The sequence below is a fragment of the Chlorocebus sabaeus genome, chromosome 8 (genome assembly GCF_047675955.1).
Source record: "Chlorocebus sabaeus isolate Y175 chromosome 8, mChlSab1.0.hap1, whole genome shotgun sequence".
Lineage (NCBI taxonomy): Eukaryota > Metazoa > Chordata > Mammalia > Primates > Cercopithecidae > Chlorocebus > Chlorocebus sabaeus.
The window spans coordinates 33,498,779-33,509,211 of NC_132911.1; the positions used below are offsets into that span (position 1 = coordinate 33,498,779).

At 38.0% G+C, this 10,433-nt stretch overlaps 1 pseudogene; it reads right to left on the reverse strand.

The window, feature by feature from the left end:
- Positions 1 to 8,901: 8,901 nt before the first annotated feature.
- Positions 8,902 to 9,759, reverse strand: LOC103215607 (large ribosomal subunit protein eL6 pseudogene; annotated as a pseudogene).
- Positions 9,760 to 10,433: the final 674 nt, after the last annotated feature.

Consider the following 10,433-nt stretch of genomic DNA (forward strand, 5'->3'; position numbering starts at 1 on the left):
TTATATACCTATATGTATATACATATATATCACATTTTCTTTGTTCAGTCCACAGTTGATGGGCACCTGGGTTATTTCCATGTCTTTGCTATTGTGAATAGCTTTGCAATGAACAGACAAGTGCATGTGTCCTTTTGGTAGAACAATTTATTTTCCTTTGGGTATATACCCAGTAATGGGATTGCTGGGTTGAATGGTAGTTCAACTCTTAGTTCTTCGAGAAATCTCAAAACTGCATTCCGTCGTGGCTGAACTAATTTACATTCCTACCAACAGTGCATAAATGTTCCCTTTTCTCCACAGCCTCACCAGCATCTGTTGCTTTTTGACTTTTTAATAATAGCTATTCTGACTCTCATGAGATGGCATCTCATGGTTTTGATTTGCATTTCTTTGATGCTTAGTGATGTGGAGCATTTTTTCATATGTTTTTTGGCTACTTGTGTGTCTTCTTTTGAGAAGTGTTCATGTTTTTTGCCCATTTATTGATGGGGTTATTTGTTTTTTTGTTTGTTCAATTGTTTTATGTCTTTATAGATTCTGGATATTAGACCTCTGTCAGATGCACAGTTTGCAAATATTTTCTCCCATTCTGTAGGTTGTTCTTGATAATTTCTTTTGTTGTGCAGAAGCTCTTTAGTTTAACTGGGTCCCACTTGTCAATTTTTATTATAATTGCAATTAAAAGCATGAGTTTTCATATATTAAGGGCTAAGTACTCATTATAATTAATGTAAAAGACTTGTACCCAGACATTGTAGCTTGAAGTTTCTGAAAGTTACCTTGAGATGTGAAAAATCAGGTCACATTTACAAAATAAGGAAACGTATTGGCCCTATGCTCCTCCAGGGCAGCCCAGGATGGTAAAAACACAATAAATCAATGTCTTCAAAATTCTGAGGACTGTGAGAAAATGTGTATCTGAAAGAACCAGTTCTTCAAGTTCTTGAAGATTGATCCTAAATGAATAACTGGGCCTAAATTTAAAATAGAACCAAGTGGTCATTTGCTGACTAGGGATCACACACATACTCTGAGTTCCCTGAAAACCAGAAACTTTTTATCTTTAGAACTTTCAGACCTCAGCTGTACCAACCAACCAGGGCTCAGCTATATTGATCAATCAGACCTAAACAAGTTTGAATTCTTCATTTGGATAGATGGACCTGATTAGGAACCTGGTTGGGAACTTTTGCTGTAAAACCTGAGCCTTCCCTTTGTTCTCTGGAACTCACTTTGGTTTTACATGAAGAATGTGTAGAACTCCTGTTTGCAAATTATTTACTGGAATAAAATCTCTTTCCTCCAAATTTCTTTTCAGGGAACTTTTGTTGACAATATGAATGGTTTCCAAACGAAAATTCCAAACTCTGGAGAAGAGGAATAGAAACAGGTTGATAGAGGAAAGGGCCATAAGCCAAAGAATGTAGGTGCTTTCTCAAAGCATTCTCAAAAATGGGCAAGGAAATGAATTCTCCCTGGATTGTCCAGAAGGATCTTAGCCTTGCAGACATATTTTAGAGTCTGATCTCAAGAACTGTCCAATAAATGTAGATTTTAAGCCACCACATCTGTGGTAATTTGTTTCAGCCACAAGAGAAAATACACTGACCAAATATATTAATTGCGCAGGCAAAGGAAAGACATTTTACATATTCATGCCCCCAAAACTTTACTTCCCTTTCCCTTATATAGGGAATTTACTATGGAAGGTGTTTTAATAAACAAGGATCAGGCATGAGGAAGAGTGTGAGGTTCAGGAAAGAAGAGATCCAAAGGACAGGGATGAGAGGAAGTCCTATGATTGGGGATGTTCTGAGCAGATAACTGTGTAGACTGCGAGAAAGCAACTGCTCCAGGCTGGAGCAGTTCCAGGCAGGGGCACAAAAGACTGACTGACTGCTTATCACTCATTTTACTGTCTTGGGTGATGGTTTAGAGCTCTGCTTCAAGAACACTTAATACCTGGTTTTCATTACTTACTAACCAGGCAGATACATTTAACTCACTTTTATTTTTATTTTTGCAAAGTGGAAATAATGGTAGTGCTACCACATAGGGTTGTCTTGAGGGTGAAATTAATATGTACAGTATGCTTAAAACAGAAAAATTTATCGATAGGCACATGGAATATTGACTAAATATTCCCCTCCTTGAGACAGTTACAAATTGTATTATATACAAGTTTCAGCTGTCAAAAATATTTACCATCATAATTATATAACCATTAAGTATTGATTTAATCAACTTGTGGCTTAAGTATTTTGGGAAGCTGGGAGAGGGATTTGAAGTGTGTGCGTAGTGGGGGGATGAGTTGGATGGATAGAAAATCAAATGATAGGGTATCAAATTGTAAAATCAAGACATAGCAGTATAAGCATATTGTTTAGAAATAGAAAAGTTAATATTGATTATCTCTAGGGATTATAACCTCACATTGGGGAAAAGTAAAGCAGGGAACTACTGATTTCCATTATAAGCCTCATAGAACTATTTTACGTTTTCAAGTATGTTCCTGTGTTCTTTGATAAAATTTAAAAACTTGAATAATGAAGTTAATGTAGGTGATAGAACACATTTAGCAAGGTGGAGCAAGCCACATACGCTTCATTACCAAGAGTGTGAAAACTGGCATTCTTGACTCTATTTTCCAAACATATGAGCAAAAATTAACTTTAGAGTTTTGGAAAGTGCAAACATCCAGCAAACTTTAGGTCTAATTTCCGATGATGCTTCAAAATCGGTGGTGCCCAACCTGAGTTGCAAATAAAAATGGTCGAGGCTATACATTGTAGCCACCTAGGGGACTTTTAGACCTTCCAGTGACCCAGCTCCACCCCAGACCAATTAAATCAGAAACTCTGGGGTTAGGATCCAGAGTACTAAACATCAGTACTGAAAGGTTTCCAGGTGACTACAATATGTGGCCAAGATTGAGAATAACTGTATGAAAACATTTTGGGCAGTGCTTGGTCAGATTTCCTTTTACTTATTGGCATTTTAGTATGTAACACTCCACATTTATCAGCTTGGTAGGAACGGACATGGAACTGGTAGTAGTTTGCAAAAAAATAAAGTGTGTGTCACACACCTCCTAAACATTGAAAAACATGTATGTTTCCTAAATATTATAATTTGGATTAGAACCATGTTTGATCACTTTGGTTAATTTCATCAAACCATAAATAGCTTTACACTAGTTTTTGAATTATTGAATGCATGAGTCAGACTCCTAAGCCTTAGAGATTTAAACACTGATTGTTACGGCTTAAACACACTGATCTCTGTGAATGCAGAATTTCCTAAAGAAATGAATGAATAATAACTAAATTACACCAGGAAGACCCAGTATTAATTACTACATAATTCATATGGCAGTTTATAAATCAGATACAAAATCCAATAATTATAGGACAATTGCTGTGTAATTTCCTTGACTCTATATAGTAATTACAGTGTAATTTTGTCAATAGTTCACATCACATAACCATAAAGAGAACTGCTATTACTTTGTACCCTGGAGTTGAAAATAACTAGCTAGATTATTCTAGCATCAGTTTGGAGAGGAATCAATATAAGATCTTCCCTCTAGATTAGGATCCAGAAATAATGTAAGCTTTTGCTTCTAATCTGCTCAGTATTTGGGACCGTACTAATTGATATGAGAGATATTTAATATGTAATGCAGTTGGTGCAGGAAGAATTTAAGCATTCTACCTGGTATTCTGAAATAGCCAATATTTAAGTTAAATCATATATAACTAAGCAGGTGAAAGCAGATATTCATGAGGAGGAATGTACTTTGATTAAAAACAAATTAGAACATAGTAGAAAATGCTGCTTTTCGTGTGGAGATATAGCTTAAATGGTTTTATGCTAGTTGAACTTGAGTTGGTCAATGCTTTCTTTAGCAAGGGTATAAACTATCATTTGCTTAGCTCCCCTCAGAAGTATCTTTTGTTTGTTTTGTTTTTGTTTTCATTTTTAAAAATATATGTTAGCTTCATTGGAAGCACACTATACTGGAGAGGTAAGAACACTCCACTGGGGAGGAGGAAAATGACTAGAATTACCATGTAATGGGTGAAGACCTTATATCATCTTTTGGCCAGCACAGGGGTTTACAGTCTAAGACCAAATCTAAAGAAAGACAAAAGATTCTGCCCATGTTCAAGTAGAGATGGGATTGATACTGGGAGAATGAGATGTGGGTGAATTTCCTATGGTTCCTTACAGAGAGAGTGCATGGTGCCAATAGCTTAGCAGAGTCATTTCATGGATTTCATGAACATGGCAAAGAATTGGTGATAAGACACTGGGGTATTTACCAGACCTTCACGACCCACAAAAGTGATTATTCTCTGACTGTCAGCTCCCTGAAGAAGAGATAAATTCCAAGCAGGATGGGATCCCAGAAATGTCCAGGAAAGCTTGTCTTTTCAATAGAGTCGTAGAGGTCCTCAGGCAGAAAACAGTCCCTTCTGATACTCTGAGATTCTAGATATCCTGGGCTTGAAATATTATATTCTCATTGTTTATAGTTGTGAAAGTGACAGCCACAATACTATTTGGAATGTTATAAAAATGAAGCTCAACTAAATAGTGAAACTCAATCTATTGACTCTGAAAGTTTTTCTGCCAGGTAAGGATGGCCAACTTCACTGGTAGCTAAGCTGCTGAACATTTATAATTGGAAACCATAGAAAGGATCAAAGGATCATTTTAAAAAATACAGATAGGGTCTTGAGCTCCTGGGCTCAAGCAATCCACCTACCTCGGTCTCCCAAAGTGCTGGGATTGTAGGTGTGAGCCTCAGTGCCCAGCCAGAATCAACTTCTAATGACTCCAAAAGATAGGATGCCAACTCTCTGATTCCTGTCTACCCAAACATACTGAGGTAATTGCTAGCTAATCGATAAAGCCACAAAACTACACACACGATGCACACCCCACTGAGGCAAGGTTTTGTAAATGGAATGAGTGGTTCCATGAATGTATTGTACCCTTTGTGTAGCCTGCAGTGACCACCACATCAGGTAAAAAGGAAAGAACACCAAAGCTTGGCCTTTAATACCCTCTATAAAGTGTCTTCAATATTAACTGGAGTCTTTCCTTCTACTGTGCACTTTTATGTATCCTATACTTAGTCATCAAGGATACTCATCTTTTGTTAAACATTGCCTGTAATTTCCTGCTACCAGATTCTTTCTTCCCTTTATCTGAAATGACCCATCCATCAACATGTCTCCTGTCCAGACCTCACTTATTATTTAAGGGCACCATTTTCTTAGTCAAGAGGCTCCTTTTGCTTCTTGGAAACTCTACTCTTGTACTACATATATTTTTATATGTATTTTCTCTGTTGGCTTATAAATTCCTGGAGGCAAGTGCCATGATTTACACATTTTTAGATTATTTCCAAGTAGTTATTATTGAATTTCACAATACAATAAAAACTAGAATGAATGTACCTGTTGATATTTCCTTTGTTAAATTTAAGCATTTGTAGGCTATATTAATTATTAGACCCCAGGATTACTGATCTATGGAGTAAGCATTTTTGATGCAGGTTTTTGAACCCTCTCTTTCCCCTGAAAATGTTTCTTTTATCCTAATATGACTATTAACAACTTGCTTTTTGAAGGACACCGAAGATTTAATGTAGGAATTCAAAGTGATCTCTCTGATAGTAACAGAAAACCTGATTCTGTTATTAGACATAGATGACACTCTTTGAAGAAGTTAAAGCTTAGCTCCTCTAAGACTTTAAGTCACAACAGATTTGCAAAAGGAAACAGTGGAGAAGAGCTCCTGTGTGCTGTTGGAAGAGCCCCAGATGGGGGTTCAGGAGAATGAGGGGCTGCCTCTTTCCTTCAGTAACTGGGCTGTATGAGTTGGGGTATGCCACAGAACACCTGAAAAATGAGTGGTTTAAGTTATATGAGCTTGAAGACACCATGAGTCTTAAGAAATCATGCTGTGAGTACATTTCTTGGAGAAAAATATCGTGATGAAAATAAAACAGCAGGCTGGGATAAAAATCTTGGAAAAGGTAATTATGAAGAAATAATAATTTTTCTCCCAAAGCTTGGCCTTAGGAAAATTATGGCGAATTTTTGTATTTATTTATTTTTTTGAGACAGGGTCTCACTCATACATAATACAATAATTATGTATTTATTTTTTTGAGACAGGCTAGATTGCAGTGGCGTCATCACAGCTCACTACAGCCTCAAACTCCTGGGCTCAAGTGATCCTCTCATCTCAGCCTCCAGAGTAGCTGGGACCACAGGTACATGCCACAACACCCAGCTAACTTAAAAACAAAAATTTATTTATTTTTGGTAGGGACAGAGTCTCACTATGCTGTCCACGCTAATCTCCGACTCTTGGGCTCAGGCAATCCTCCTGCCTTGGCTCAGCCTCTCAAAGTGCTGGGATTATAGGCATGAGCCACCGTGCCTGGGCAACTAATTTAATTTTAATTATCTCTGTTTCTTCCCTCCCCTCAGTTATTTATCCTAGTTTCAATTCCAAGGGCATTGCTTCAGATTTCTGGACTGACTACAATGAAGGTATTTAAAAAAGCAGTTTAAGGTATTGTCTTCCTTTAGAACTCTTCGTAGAAGGCACAAGAATCCTGGTAAGTTTTCAAGGCGTAAAGAGATTCTAGTGTTGGGATTTATAGGAATTCTCCCAGGTGATGAAACCCTCAAAAGTTTTCCCGCTTCCCCCACCCCCATCTCCAGAAAGATTTGAACAATTAGGAGAAATCATTAATTCTCATTATTAGACAGAGATGTCTGTGATTAAGATTTCAATCATACTGACACCTGAGGAGCTTGGCTCTTGGTTAAAAACCAGTGGTGATTTTCTTTCTTGAGGCTTGACTATCAGCAGTTACAAAGGTTTTCCCTGGCAGGCTCTTGGGAGAAGCTGCTCTTCCCACACCAGACTCCTTGCACAGCCAGTGTATTCCAGTCTCTGCAGGGAGCTGCACTCAACCCCTCAGGCCCCTCTGGCAGGTCATGCTCTTCCCTATTTGCATTCCTGTTGCTGGCACCTTCATTCCTGAGGTTTCCCAGGCTGGATTGTAGTGTTGTCATCATGGCTCACTGTAGCCTCAAACTCCTGGGCTCAGGTGATCTTCTTGCCTCAGTCTCCAGAATAGCTGGGACCGCAGGTGCATGCCACCACACCAAGCTAACTTAAGAACAAAATTTGAGGCCTTAGGCAGGGGCGTCTTCAGGCTCCTCTGCTGAAGCCTCCCTATGCGGGGAGGAAGGGGAAGACTTGAAGACTCAGTCCATGCCCACTCCTAGCCCTCCCTCCTTGACCCCCAACCTCAGAGTCCATGCAGCTGTTTGGGGCTCCCTCAACAGTGAGACAGCCCCGCAGTCTGTGTTGATTCATCTGACCCACTGTCAGTGTGCTGTTTTCTGGGGGAAGATGGAATAAGGGGAGTTGGTACAGGTTTCTCTGGTTTTAGCCTCTTATAAGTGATTGCAGTAAGTGATTGAAGGTTTAATCCTTTCATTTTTGGCTTGTTGCTTTAATCGGCTCCTCTAACACCTGGAGGCTCAGCTCTCTCTCCCTGCTCAGTTGAGCTCCTGCTAGCACCTCTGCTTTCCAAACAACTGAAATATTTGAGCTCAGGTCAGCTTCTCAGAGCATGTGGAATGAAAATGTTTCAATAATCAATACACGACAGGGCCTAGCAACAAGCTGAGGATGACAGGAACTCAACTGCCTTTCAGTCCAGTCGCTTATATCTGAGCACGAAGCTGTCTGTCACAAAGGTTCTGCACCACACATTCTATGACCATGAAGACTTATTGCATGAGCATCAATTTTCCCTACAGCCTAATACAAAACCCAGCATGTAATTAGATGTTAATATATATTAATTTAAAAGCAATCATGATGTGTCAAGTAATTACTGAATATGTTGCGCAAACATTTTTATCAGGCTGTTACTCTTTTTGTCTTATGGGGGCAATTAACAAATAAAATAAATCCACCATAATACTCATATAAGATGAATTAGAATATAATTATTTAGAAAGTTTAGATTATTAAGGAAAATAATTCAAAGCAATATATTCTTAGAAACACACATAGGCTAGCAGTTATCTGGGAATATATATGTTACTAGAGTTCTTCTGTCTTTAAGAATGTTGAGGTCCCCAAATTGACCCAGTTACCATCTGAGCTAAATACACATTCACTTTTGCTTCCTAGTTCTGAGTATTGAGGTTGCAATTGACTTTCTCTTCTCCTGACCAAGATTTACTTGAAATAAACCTAGAGGTGGTTTCTAAAATCATAATATGATTTTGTGAGGGATTGCAGTATGGGGATGAAATAGGTATGTTTTACAAAGTATAAATATTTGGGGCAGAATGAAATTCAGATTTTTGTTTGTGGGTTCAGGGAAATTGTAGCAGGCTAGGTTGGTGCTTATTGGCTTCTGAAAACATTTGATTTAACTGGATGAAGAAAATGCAGACAATATCCATTTGTGTATCTAATAGAAAAGTAGAAGGTCATTTATTTAGGGTCCTGCTCCAAAGACAGAGGCCACTCTGGTGAGTGTACTTCAAGACTATTTGTAAATATGCTAAACAATAAGACAAAATTTCAAAGTATCATGGTTACATGTTCTAGAGAAATTTAGAACATCATTGTTCTAAGAAATGTCCCTACGTACAAAATAAAGTCGCTTTATACAAAATGAAGTGAATTCTCCTCAAACTGCCTAGTAAAAGTAGCCAACAATAGTGTAAGTGACACCCTCAAATAATACAAAGATTATTTTACATGCTGAACTGATTTGTTTTCCTAATCATGTTTTTTTTTTTTTTTAAAATCAGTTATTTAATTAGGTTCTTCTTAAGACATCTAGAACACCAATTTGTGAGGATAAATTCCATTTGTAAGGGCAAACACAGATCGCAGGTAGCCCTGAAGCTGAGGAATAGCTTTAATTTTTGGTAAAATCTGGGAGTCCACAGCTTTCTGATCAATCTTGCACTGTCTGTAATCTCATATTTCTCTTTTCCTGTGTCAAAGATCTCACCTTCCTGGTGTCTGGGCTTCTGCAGCTGCTTCTTCCTGAAGTTAGGCCTCAGTAAGATGTTTTGGGATTTTTACGTTGCTGATATCAAGTTTGGTTGAGGTGGCAATGATAAATTTCCAGTGTGTTCTTTGTAGAGGAACTCAACTGAGGACCAGAGGTCCAGTCACAAATAACAAGCCACTAGCCAACTGCTTCAGGAAAACCACACTCTTGAAGCTGTGGTGTCCAGTGAGGATAATCAGAAGGGTCCTGGGGGCAATGCTGGCTCACAGTTTTCTCACGCTGCTGATTGAAGGGTTTTATGCCATGGTTCAACAGCTTTCCACGCACATCTTCAGTAGAATAATATCTGGGCGTTTCATGAAGTTTAACCACCTGGGTACCACCATTCTTGTCACCACCAACTGGTTTTGTAACAGTTGCAAGAACTTTCTCCTTTGTTTTCTTTTCAACCTTGGATTTAGTGGCTGAATACTTCCTCTTGTACATGGCCTTTCTGGAATATATAGCAGATCGAGAATACCTGCCAATTCCTCTGACAGGGACAGGATTGTGGCTGCAATGGGGCTTCCCGTTCTTGGGCATTTTAGCTTTGAGGTTACCCTTTTCCACCTTGCCACCAGCATCAGCTTCAGGTTTCTTCTCTTTAGTATTGGCTTCTCAACTTTTTCACCTGCCATCTTGCAAGATGGGAAAGAACCCTAATCATATTTTATATCATTTGATGCCCGATAATTTTCCTAGTGTTCAAGGTTCATTTAATAATCATTTCATTAAAAAACCCAACATTTATAGTATGCAAAGTAGTTTTAAATAAAAGATTGTCAGATTTTGAAGGAAAAGAACCACTGAAATACAGCCCTAAATGTCATTCACAGCTGCTGAAAGTAAATTATATAATCTTCTGGGGAGTAATTTGGTATTATGAATGAAAATTATATGACGTGTATTTTTTCAATACTGCAATTCCCATTCTAGAAATTTACCATAAAGAAATAATGTTGTATGCACAGATATGTATACCAAGAATATTTAACACAGTCTGGTTTATATTACCGAAGAAATAGAGCCAAATGAAATGTTCAGCAACCGTCTTGGTAGCATAAATGAGCAGTCCTCAAAAGTGACGATGCAGATCTATGTATTTTTAGAACATATTGCTAAGTGGAAAGTAGTTCCAAAACAAAATGTGTAGTATAAAACATTTTTCTAACTTAAAAAATGGTTTGTTCACCTATAGTAAAAAGCTGGCAGGTGATGAATTAGTTTTCAGTTGTGGTCATGTTTCGATGGTGGAATTATGGGTGATTTTTTACTCATCTGTATCTTCTGTTGTTTTCCCATAAGGAAAATA